Source organism: Colobus angolensis, unplaced genomic scaffold (genome assembly GCF_000951035.1).
Source record: "Colobus angolensis palliatus isolate OR3802 unplaced genomic scaffold, Cang.pa_1.0 Scaffold321, whole genome shotgun sequence".
NCBI lineage: Eukaryota > Metazoa > Chordata > Mammalia > Primates > Cercopithecidae > Colobus > Colobus angolensis.
Window position 1 is genome coordinate 317571 of NW_012116500.1, and position 13214 is coordinate 330784.

Genomic DNA, 13214 nt, shown 5'->3' on the forward strand with positions numbered 1-13214 from the left:
CTGAGATGATTGACAAATTGACATTGACATTCAACCGTACCCGCCAAGCTGTCATCACAAAAGAGTTGATTGAAATTATCTCTGGTGCCGCGGCTCTGTAAGTAATTGTAGATTGTTGCCTTCAGAGAATTTTTTTTTCCTCTTGCTGTGTCTGCTTGTTTGGATGCTTTAAAGTTTTTGTTTTTGTTTTTGAAGTTGAAATGACTCATTGCTGAATCTTGCATCCTAACTCTTAGGCTACAAAGATGTGGTAAAAATGGGATCTCTGGTTTATTTTTATTGTTTCAGCTGGAAACACTCGGGCTTAGTTTTCACTTTTCTAAAGCATTAGGAATGGGATGTGGATAATTCAGTATCATTTATGAAATCTTTTTTTGGAATTTAAACAATTGTAAGCTTTCTGAGTTACAGGGCTAGTTTCAGATTTGGTTTTACATAAATCTATAAACTATTGCATGTTGGGAAGGTCCAGGAATTTTTTAATCATTATGTTTTCTATATCAGTACCAAAAGATAGTATAGTCATCCCTCAGTATCTGCAAGTGATTGGTTCCAGAACTCTCTCTCACCTCCCCCAGGATACCAAAATCTGAAGATGCTCAAGTCCCTGATATAAAATAGCACAGTAGTGCATATAACAAATGCACATCCTCTCGTATACTTTTAATCATCTCTAGTTATAATGCTATGTAAATTGTTGTTGTATTGGTTTTTATTTTTATTATTTTATCGTTATTTTTGTCTTTTTTCCAAATATTTTCATCAGCTTTGGTTGAATCCATGGATACTGAGGGCCAACTATATATTGCTTTCCTCAAGAAAATTTCTTAGTTGTTGAAAAACTTTAATGTTTATGAAAAAAAGGTTAAGACAATGGGAATTTCAAAAAGTTATTAAGTTGAATACCCACTATCTGCACAGTACAGTGCTAGACACAGTGTTAAGGATGTGATTCTCTCTTTTAAGGCACTTATAGTCTAATAGGGTAAGAAACATACAAGTAATTGTGATTAGATAAAAATGGTAGTAAGTTCTTTTTGACTCGTTCCTTCTTACCTCCTACTAATCAGTTACCATGCTAAGTTTCACCTTCTATCTCTTGAATCTTTCCCCTTCTTTATGCCCATTTAATGCAGATCCTTGTCATTTCTATCCTGAGTTCAAAAAGGTAATTATTTGAGTGCCCCTTAAGTGTCAGGCCCTGTGCTAGACACTGAGGATATAGTGGTAACAGTGTTTGTTACTGAGCTCTCTTCAGAGAGCTCAGTCTTAACAGTAAAGACAGACACTAAATAAGAAATCACAGCAGAGCAGAGGTTACTAAACTGTGGCCTGGAGCCAAGAATGGTTTCTACATTTTTAAAGAGTTATAAGAAAAAAGTATTTGTTACTGAGCTCTCTGAAGAGAGAGCTCAGTAACAGTAACTTAGCAGTAAAGACAGACACTACATAAGAAATCACAGCAGAGCAGAAGTTACTAAACTGTGGCCTGGAGCTAAGCATGGTTTCTACATTTTTAAAGGGTTATAAGAAAAAAGAGTGATAGTGTGTGACCCACAGAGCCTAAAATACTTACTGTGTGGCCCTTCACAGAAAAAATTTGCCTATTTTTATGACAGTGTTATGAGGAAAATAACAAAATCCATTCTCTATTATACAGTCATTCTGCAGAAACTTGATGTATGTGATGCTATATTTTCTGGTCAGCAGCAGTCTTCCCAGTCCAGTCTCTTACCATTACCATTTCTCACGTCCTTGAACCTCAGCCACCTTGATCTACTTCCAGATCTACACAGATTCATCACACTGTTTCTCCCAGCCAGGGAGTGGCATGTGCTGCAGCCTGAAGAGCCACTATTTCTTCCCTTTTCCTTGATTCTTCATCTGACTGCCTCCTGTGTATCGTTCCTTACTTAACTGGGGGAATCCTTTCTTCCAGAAAACACTCCTTTCTTCAGTCTGAGTGAGGTAGCCTTCTGTAGCATCCTGTCTTCCGTTTAGCTTAGCTCTTACAGCCTTGTATCAGGAATCGGGTTTTTATTTGTCTGTGTGCTCCTTGAGGCTAGGATGGGACCATACCGTATTCACTTTTGTGTCCCCATTGCCTGGTACATACCTCTTTGTGAATGTTGAATGAATGAATGAATGAAATGTCATGTGTATTCAGAACTGGAAGTTCAGAAGAGGGATAAATAACATTTCATTGGGTGTATGAAAATGTGGGCCCATGGTTTTAAGAGTCAGGGAAAAATTCATCACTATTTAAAGTGTTCCTTAAGTGTTACCTTTCAAGGGTAGAAACTGGGCAGAATGCCAGAGAGACACAGCTAGAACTCATTGAGCCAACAAGGACCCTTGTGTAAGCTGTTAGTTGGATCCATCAGCCTTGCTAGCCTAAGCATTCTTCTTTTACTTTCTAAGCACAGCTGTGTTAGGGCTAACCCATTCACAGCCAGGGAATCTATTAGCATCACAGAATACTGTCTCATGGTGTCTAGCTTGATGAACTCGGTTAGGATACTCTGTTACTCAGCTTTGTCATCTGTAACATGGGGACTAATACAAGGACTAAAACCTTCTATTAGCCATTATCCTTCTTGCTATCTACCCCATGTTAAAGCCAGGCCGATTTGTTCTTGGATCTAAAGTGTGAGAAAGCCTGGGAGAAGGAACTACATTCTGAAGGTTTGTGGGCTGTGTGAGATCCAGAGAACCCAAGAGGGTTTTTTTGCTCTTGAAAAAGGAATATTAGGTATGACCTGTGATGATACAACTTCTGCAAAATTGAGGACCAGCCTATTTCTTCCTTAGGAATGCAGGAACCCTACTTAAAAGTAGCAAAATCAGCTGGTGCAGTGGCTCATGCTTGTAATCCCCGCAGTTTGGGAGACCAAGGCGAGTGGATTGCTTGAGCCCAGGAGTTCAAGACAAGACTGAGCAACACAGCAAGACCCCATCTCTACAAAAATGAAAAATTAGCCAGGCATGGTGGCATGTGCCTGTTGTCCTAGCTACTTAGGAAACTGAGGCAAGAGGATTGCTTGAGCCCAGGAATTTTAGGCTGCAGTGAGCTATGATCATGCCACTGCACAAAACCAAGAATTTAGAAAAAGGAATCCACGTAATTGGAAATTGAGTATTAAGTTTTCGCTTTCTAGAAAGGTAGTCTAAATCCTTATATAAAAACTTAGCTCTGCAGTGCCAAGGTTGGATTGCTTGTGAATGGGCTTGCATGCTCTGTAACCCATCAGTTATTATGAATCAAGACTTCATTGATTGATTGATTGATTGAAATGGAGTCTCACTCTGTTGCCCAGGCTGGAGTGCAGTGGCGTGATCTCAGTTCACTGCAACCTCAACCTCCCAGGTTCAAGCAATTCTCCTGTCTCAGCTTCCTGAGTAGCTGGGACTACAGGCACACACCACCACGCCTGGCTAATTTTTGTATTTTTAATAGAGACGGGGTTTCACCATATTGGCCAGGCTGATGAACTCCCGACCTTGTGATCTGCCTGCCTTGGCCTCCCAAAGTACTGGGATTACAGGCATGAGCCACCGCGCCCGGCCTGAATCCAGAATTTAATATTTAAACATCATTGGAAAAGAAAAAGATCAAAAAACAGAACAAAATAAACATATTTGGCTATTTAGTAATAAAATTAAGAACATGAGTAAACCATAGTATCTGAGGTGCCAAGTATTAGTTGCCAACCTAAAAACTCTAAATATGGCAGGGTGCGGTGGCTCATGCCTGTAATCCCACCACTTTGGGAGGCTGAGGCTGGTGGATCATCTGAGGTCAGGAGTTCCAGACCAGCCTGTCCAACATGGCGAAACCCTGTCTCTACTAAAAAAAAGTACAAAAATTAGCTGGGTGTAGTGGCGGATGCCTGTAATCCCAGCTACTCGGGAGGCTGAGACAGGAGAATCACTTGAACCCGGGAGGAGGTTGCCATGAGCTGAGATCACACTACTGCACTGCAGCCTGGGCAACAGAACGAGACTCTGTCTCAACAACAACAACAAAAAACTCTAAATATATTGTGTTAATTTATAGAAAAATTGTAATTTAAATTAGTATGTTCATAGTCTTGCCTACTTGCATGAGCATGTTTTTATTGCTTCCAACCTGGATTGAAATCTATGACTTTTTATAACAGTCATTGAGTCTGTTTTAAAATAATCTTGTGGTATTTTTGCATGATATACTCAAGGTATCAAGTTTAAAAACTGACTTTTTTCCATGGGAAAGCATATGTGATTAACTAGCATGGATTGCTTCTTGACCTGCTTGTTTTGTGTTTCTTTTTCTTCTAATATAATAACCAGGGATTAATGAAAATCAAGCTCCATCCTCAGACAAGAGGTAAAGTTCACACATTCTTCCCATGTCTGCTAAGAAAAGAAACCTATTCAGATATAAGTGAAGCTAATTTAGTAATCCTAGAAGTGTCCTCTGAGAGATTTAGATGAATGGGCCACTTTATAGTAGCAGCCAACTCACGGGAGCACCTGGGCAACGCTAGTGGACTTTTTTTGTAGTGAGTGTGTAGATAATAAGAAATGTAGATATAAGGAAATAAACTTTGAGGATAGAGAATTAACATTATTTTAGATATTATATATAGGTGGTGAAGAGTGGTGGTTGTCACACTTTATGGTCTCAGGACCCCTTAATGTCTGATTGCTTTTGCAGAAGCCAGCTAGATTTTCATCTGTCTCTATTCATTTTGTTGTGATGTCATGGATCATGTGGCCTCTGGGAAACGCTACTGTATACTCGAGAATGAGAATAAAACAGGCAAAATAACATTATTATGGACATAGTTTTGCCCTCATGAACCCCATGAATGGTTCCCCTGACCAAAATGTGAGAATCACTGGTATAGAGTAACACTTTATTGTGTAAATTCAGTTCTCTGTACCCCACTTAAATAGGTATTAATATTATCTCTTTGACATCATTATTTTCCCAAAAAATGCTGTTTGATTTTTTTACTTGTTCTGTACTTTGTTTTTCAGGTAAAGAAGGAAAATTCAGCCAGTTGATTTTGTTTTTAGCATACCGTTGTCTTTGTCCGAAGAAATTGTTCCTCCATTATTTGAATTACTGAAGACAGCAAGATATTTGTAAATTATCTTACAATAAACAACTTAAAATAAAATCATTGTTTTTCTTATATAAAAGAACATTAGATATAGTTTTCAAAATGGGATGATACTAAAACATATAAAAATAATAACATGCTACTATTAAAATTTTTTAGTAGAAGATAATTTAAGAGGTTCTTTTGATTTTATAGTGCTCCACTGACCTTAAAATGTGTAGCCTCTATGGGGACAAGGTAGAGGGAAAGCACTGCAGCCACAACCTCAGCCCGGTTCTATGCCTTATTACAGCCTTAAAGAACAGTCAATAAGGCCGGGTGCGGTGGCTCATGCCTGTAATCCCAGCACTTTAGGAGACCGAGACTCAAGGTGGATCACTTGAGGTCAGGAATTTGAGACTAGCCTGGCCAAAATGGTGAAACCCCGTTTCTACTAAAAACAAACAAACAAATACAAAAATGGCACGCACCTGTAATCCCAGCTACGCAGGAGGCTGAGGCAGGAGAATTGCTTAAACCTGGGAGGCGGGTTGTAGTGAGCAGAGATCGCACCACTGCCCCCCAGCCTGGGCAACAGAGCAAGACTCTGTTCCAAAAAAAAAAAAAAATGCCACTGGAGGCCTTTGCTTGGAATTCTGGATACAAAATTCCAAGCATATACTTACTCTAAATAAATTATTTAAAACATCTTTTCCAAACACTGAGAAAAGTAACGATATTCACATTTAGATCACAATTAAGATTAGATGCCTGCGTTGATTCCACACTGGAAGTTTTGGCCATGCCAGAATTTCAGGCTTTTCTCTTATTTGTTTAAAATCGAAAACTTAGGTTTTTTTTTTTTTATTACAAAAGTAATATATAAATTCCAAAATACATAAAACTATAAACAATATAAAACCCATTCTTAAGCTCTTCTTGACTTTTAAAAACAAATGAATGCATGTATGTAGAATGGATTATTTAAATATTTACAACTATATTCATAGTAATGAATAGAAAGGTTTAGTGAACTGACCAGGGCTTCAAGGTCATTTTCTAACCCCTCAAAGTTTTCAGGAGCCACTTCTGAGGGGGTTGGTGGCTGAGGCTAGGAGAAAGAAACAGCTCACAACTGAGCAATCAGATGGATGTGTAGTGTGAACCAGTACCAGATACCTTTTGGGGAACGTTAGCAATGAACCGCATGCCTCTGGGGGCGTGTGTGTGTGTGTGTACACACGCCATTTCGCCCAGGCTTGTCTTGATCTCCTGGGCTCAAGTGATCCTCCTTAGCCCCGCAAAGTGCTGGAATTACAGGTGTGAGCCACTGTGCCCAGCCTGTTGTGTATTTTGCTTCTAAGCTTGGCTTGGCCCACCTCCAGTTTCCAGGACAGCAGAACGCATCTGTGAGGGTGAATTGAGTGTCGTAGACACCATGGAAGAAGGAAAAGCAGGAATTTGAAATCAGTCAATATAAGAATAATCTGTGCCTGAACTGGACTACTAGCTCAGCCCTTACCAGCAGTGACCTTGGGCAAGTTACTTAATCTTTTAAGTTTTATCATCTATAAGATGGAGATTAAAAGGTCGTTAGGATTAAATGAGCTAATATTTTAAAATACTGAGAATCTAACAGGGAATAAGTGCCATATTCTTGGTTAAATATCTGCTGTATGTAAAAGTAATCGTCAGCTCCATGTAGCATTTAGTGATGCTCTTCTGTGTACTGGCACTCTGACTCTGAAGATACAGTGATAACAAAACGCTTCCTTGCAGGAACTTACAGTCTGGAAGGAACACAAGCAAATGACAGAATGCGGTAAGTTACAATTGGTGAGCCACAGGAGAGACGCTGACTCAATTTGGGAAGAGAGGACGGAGCATGAAAAGGCCATCCAGCCTGGAGGAAGGGAGGTCTAAACAGTCCTGAAGGACCAGTGACCAACAGTAGAAATTAAATTACTAGAGCTAACTGGTGGGGAGGGAAGGCATTTCAGGCAAAGGAAGCAGAAAAAGCAAAGTCTAAAATCTATTCAAAAGCACATTCTGAAAACTGCGAATACAGAGAACGAGAAAGGCAAGATAAATCTGGAAATGCTGTGTGGTTTAGACATGTAGGAAGGAATCATAGAGTAAGCTTGAAATTTTCCCCCAACTTCTGTCCTCTCCTTTTTCTAAGTAGCATAACTGCAATTACAGTGATAAATGTCCACTGATAAGGTTTATTACATAATTCAAACTGCTATCTTTTTTCTTTTTTTGAGATGAGGTCTGGCTGTATCGCCTAGGCTGGAGTGCAATGGCAGGATCTTGGCTCACTGCAACCTCTGCCTCCTGGGTTCAAGCCATCCTCCCACCTCAGCCTCCCAAGTAACTGGGACTACACCGTGCCTGGCTGATTTTTATATTTTTAGTAGAGACAGGATTTTGCCATGTTGCCCAGGCTGGTCTCAAGCTCCTGGCCTCAAGTGATCTGCCTGCCTCAGCCTCCTGAAGTGCTGGGATTACAAGCAGGGGCCACTGCTCCTGGCTATCCTATTTTCAGAAAACACGTACACAGTACCTAAAGGGCTAGGTCTGTTAATTTTAATATTCTAGGATTGAGTTTCCATCATTACAACTGTTGTCTATAATGTGCCCTTTAGGAAACTTTTTCTGTGTGCTTTAATATGGAATAGTTGAAGCTTTCAGAAACTTTATTATCATTACTCAAAACACTCTAAATGAAGCTTGAGAACTGTGCAGTCACTGAGCTCCTCCTGGCACCAACTGAAGAAAAAGTGCTGCCGTTGGCTGAAGCTGGGCTCACTGGTCCTCAACTTTAACCCTCGTCAGCTCTGACCGCTATTCTCCAGTACTCGCCTTTCCCACATTGCTCTTGGTTCTTTTCCTCATCCCCCAAGACAGAATGATAAGGAGCAGGCCTCTTGGATGAGTCTGATCTCTGATCTCAGGAAGAAATTTCATTCTACAGATCTCGTGTCCCACTAAGCTCTGTGCAGTCTCACTGCTAAGGAAGCAGCTGCTCTCCATTTCTGCCGCTGCTGCTCTTGAACAGGTTCCTGATTCCTGGCCTGCACTGTTCACTTCTAATTACTCTCTTTAAATAGTGGCTTCATTGAGATATCATCCACATGCCATGAAATTCACCCTTCTAAACTCGACCACTCAATGGTTTTTCACATATTCAGAGTTGTGCTGTAATCCACTCTATACATCATTGTGAGATGAATTATTCAAAGGCATTATTGAAATAGGACTAATGCTAGGTACTATTTATTAGTGAATGAGATGAACACAGATCCTGCCCCCCCACCCCCTCAAAGTATACAGCAAAGAATAGAATGATTTTAGTTTTGGACAGCTCTCAAATGTTAATTACATTTGAGTTACATATTGGACGTCCAAGCAGACATTAGTCGTTAGATGCAGTTAGCTATGGTAGTATGGCACTCAGGAACAATCTGAGATAAAGTGTTTTACTAAGGAGTCATCTTTACACAGCTAATGATGAAACCACTGAGGTGAATCCTATGAAAAGAGAACAAACACTGTGAAAGCAGACAAAGGCTGCCAGGCATGGTGGGTCAGGCCTGTAATCCCAGCACTTTGGGAGGACGAGGCAGGCAAATCGCTTGAGCCCAGCAGTTTCAGACTAGCCTCGGCAACATAGCAAAACCTGTCTCTATAAAAAAGCCAAAAATGAGCCAGGCATGGTGACGTGCCTGTAGTCTCAACTACTCAGGAGCCTGAGGTAGGAGGATTGCTTGAACCTGGGAGGTCGAGGCTGCAGTGAGCTATGACCAGGCATGGATGGCGCGTGCCTGTAGTCCCAGCTACTTGGGAGGCTGAGGCAGGAGTATCGCTTGAACCCGGGAGGCAGAGGTTGCAGTAAGCTGAGATCATACCACTTCATTCCAGCTTGGGTGACAGAGAAAGACTCTATCTCAAAATAAATAAATAAATAAGTAATAAAAGCAGGCAAAGACATTGCAGGATAAGTCAAATCTTTGATATTGAAGCCAGGTTTCTCACTTTGGGAGAGACAGGATATGCAAATAGGACATGGGAGGAGGAAAGGGGTATGTAATTTTAGACTTGAATCAGAGGCATCTGCGTGTACTTTGCACTTCAAAAGTACACATATTGCTGGGTGCAGTGGCTCACACCTGTCATCTGAGCACTTTGGGAGGCCAAGGTGGGCGGATCACCTGAGGTTGGGAGTTAGAGACCAGCCTAGCCAACATGGTGAAATCCCATCTCTATTAGAAATATAAAAGATTATCCAGGCGAGGTGGTGCACATCTGTAATCCCAGCTACTCTGTAGGCTGAGGCGGGAGAATTGCTTGAACCTGGGAGGCAGAGGTTGCGGTGAGCCGAGACCGGCCATCGCACTCCAGCCTGGGCGACAGAGCGAGACTCTGTCTCAAAAAAAAGACACATATTTTTTAGTTCTTTTCACTACAAAGGCCCTGAAGCAATGATTTCCCTGTAGTAATGAAGATCAGCTAGCACACATCTTGGTTCTAAATAATATTCCTTTCTAAGAAGAACCAGGGCCGGGCGCGGTGGCTCATGCCTGTAATCCCAGCACTTTGGGAGGCCGAGGCAGGTGGATCACCTGAGGTCGGGAGTTCAAGACCAGCCTGACCAACATGGAGAAACCCCGTCTCTACTAAAAATACAAAATTAGCCGGGGTGGTGGCGCATGCCTGTAATCCCAGCTACTTGGGAGGCTGAGGCAGGAGAATAGCTCGAACCCGGGAGGCGGAGGTTGCGGTGAGCCGAGATCATGCCATTGCACTCCAGCCTGGGCAAAAAAAGAGCGAAACTCTGTCTCAAAAAAAAAGAACCAGGGCCCCTCAGAGAGATGGCTACTTCCAAGCTTAGAGCAAGGGAAGTACAAGGTGAGCCTGGAAAATCTACTGGCACCAAGTAGCAAGTCCTCCAAGAATGATGGTGACACAGGACAAGAATACAGTGGCCAGGTGGAAAGGGCTCCCACTGGCCAAATATGGGACAATTTAAGCAGCAAGAGAATCACGAAGGTAATGGATCATGACACACCAGCTAAAGAAAAGAATCCGTGCTGTACTCAGTGGCTCACGTCTTTTAATCCCAGCACTTTGGGAGGCCAAGGCGGGTGGATTATCTGAGATTGGGAGTTCGAGACCAGCCTGGCCAATATGGTGAAACCCCACCTCTACTAAAAAGACAAAAAATAGCCAGGCGTGGTGGTACACGCCTATAATCCCAACTACTTGGGAGGCTGAGGCAGGAGAATTGCTTGAACCCGAGAGGCGGAGGTTGTGTTGAGCCAAGATCTCGCCATTGTACTCCAGCCTGGGCAACAAGAGCAAAACTCTGTCTCAAAAAAAATAAATAAAATTTAAAGCCATAAAAGGCATTTGGGGACGATGGGAAAATCTCAACATGCACTTTATCTTGTGGGATATTATCGTGTCAATCTTAATTTGCTGAGTGTGATCATGGTATTATGGGGAGGTGGGAGCTGTGATGCACCATCCAGGTCCCCCTTCAGAAGGACCTTCCACTGGGAATGGTGGAAGCACACAGCCCCCAGCTGCCAACCCTCGTTGGAATGGCCTCAGCTGGAGATCACCCTGCCCAAGGTCATGGCCCTCTCCAGAAGCACCCACATCCAGTGCCTGATCAGCATGAGAGCGTAAAGACCGCCTGCCTGGCTCAGGACCCTGCAAAGGGCCATTCCAGCCTCACAGCTCTCAGTGGGCTTGACTGAGGCCTTTGTGAGCTGCAGCCCAATGTCTCCTTATCCCAGTCCTGCTCTCTCCCCTTTCCCATCCCCCTTCCTCTCCCTTCCACCTTTCCTCCTCAAGCTCTCCCCTATCCCTTCCCCTCCCCAAGCCCCTCCCTTCTCAACACTACCCTTCCCTAGTCCTGCTTCCTGCCTGCCCTCCTCCTCTCCTCTCTGCCAGGTGATAACCCCAACAGCCCTCTTCTGAGGTTAATCTTCATCTCAGAGACAACCTCCTGGGGAGTCCAGCTTGGGACGTTTGGTGCCGGAGGGGTCTCAGAGCAGATGCAAAGATGGGATTTTGGAGCTGGATTCCCGCACTGGCTGGCGGTAAGGATTTCAGCATGGGTGGTGGATGAAGCACAGAGGTGCCACCAGACACAAGGTAGCAGCTCCTGAATGTGCAAGTCTTAAAACTTCCACCAGGGGTGAACAGGGTGGTACAACAGTGGAAGCAAGCTGGGACAGCATATGAATATACCAGATATTTGAGAAATACGGAGCTCATGGGACCCCAAAATCATAGAAACCAGGTTGCAATACTTAACTGTTTAGCAGTCAGAAGCCAAGTGAATGCAGTTATGCGTGAGAGCAATCAGAGGGGTGTGGGCTCACCTGGCGAGTTACGGGGCTGGTTCACAGAGTAAGCGGTACCTGGGCGAAATGGATGGACGCCGACATGTGGGCTACTCAATCTGGACCATCAGAATAATTCAAGGATGGGTAGTCAGGGGGCTGAGGGCAGATACCCCCATAACCAGTCATGATTCCATGCCCAGTTCCTGGATTCAAGCCAGCTTTCAGACTGAAACCCTATTGACTGAAGAAGGGGCTGAGTATTCAGGAAGAAGAATGCTGCAGCACCAAACGGTGAAGGTAATGATCCCCAACTCCTTTTGCAAAAGAACCTACAGCCATTACTCAGGTGACTGTCCACTGCGGAAAGGGAAAACCGACACATTTTGAGGAAGCTGAGAATGAAATCAGGAGACACTGAGAATGAAATCAGGAGACGCTGAGAATGAAATCAGGAGACGCTGAGAATGAAATCAGGAGACGCGGAGTCATTGCGAGTCCCTTGTCAGAGTGGGAGCATCTGAGGCCAAGTGGCACCTGGAGTCTTGACCCAGGTTCAGCTCACACTTAGACCCACTCAGTGGCCAATTCCCTGGATCCTGAATGTGTCACTGGAACAGACATACTGGGATGTTGGCACAACCCCTACGCTGGTTCTTTGGCCCGTAGGTAAGAACTCTGGGCGTGGGAGGGCTGAGGAGATGACTCTGAAACTGCCCCTGCGGCTGGGGCGGGGTGGGCAGAAATCACGACCTAAAGGATGCTGAGGCGGTGGGTCACTACATTTTCATTTCATCTGACAGTCTGGCTCCTGCAAATATGAGATGCATCTTGAAGGGTGAGAGTGAACGGTTGTAAACTTAGCCGAGTAGTAACCCTGGTTGCAGTTGCTCTGCCAGATGTGGTGTCTTTGCTAGAACAGATAAACATTGTCTCAAGCATATGGCATGTGGTCATTGGCTGGTGAAAGTTGTCTTTTCCATCCCAAACAGAAAGGATCAGAAATAATTTCTGTGCACTTGGAACAGACAACAGTATACATTTTGGTCTTACCCTAGAGCTATGTTAATTCTCTCACCCTGTGTCATCACACACAGACGGTCCCCAACTTAACGATGGTTTAATTTATGATTTTCAACTTTGCGATGGTGCAAATACAATATGCATTCAGTAGAAACCACACTTTGAATTTTGATCTTTTCTCAGGCTAGCAATATGTGGTACCATGCTCTCTCATGATGCCGGACAGAGGCTGTGAGCCACAATTCCTAGTCAGCCATGTGATAACGAGGGTAAACATTCATTGTGATAAGAAATATATATATATTTGGGGTATGGATTTGCCTTTCCTGCTTATCTCGTAGAGCCACTGGGTTCCCATATCACGCTACGTCAGCCTAGGGGGGGGAAATTTAAAATAAAGGAGATGTGGGAGCGGGCACAAGGCTATGAAACCCACTGGTCATATCACACCCCACACCACTCAGAAGCTGTCAGCCTGGCAGAGCAATGGAACAGCCCTTTTTAGGCACAATGAAAGCACCAGCACACACGCAATACCTTCTGAGGATGGGCCTCATCCCCTAGGCTGCTGTGCACTCTTTAAGCCAATGACCTTTTTTCTTTTTGTAGAGACAGGGTCTCACTGTTGCCCAGGCTGGAGTGCAGTGGCTCGATCATAGCTCACTATAGCCTCAAACTGCTGGGCTCAAGTTATCTTCTGGCCTCTGCCTCCGGAGTAACTGGGACTACACCATGCCTGGCTGATTTT

General features: G+C 43.5%; 1 long non-coding RNA gene across 1 annotated transcript; it reads left to right on the plus strand.

The window, feature by feature from the left end:
• Positions 1-5184, plus strand: LOC105518583. Its single transcript, XR_001002852.1, has 3 exons — positions 1-97; positions 4330-4366; positions 5023-5184. It is a non-coding gene; the product is annotated as an uncharacterized LOC105518583 (long non-coding RNA).
• Positions 5185-13214: the final 8030 nt, after the last annotated feature.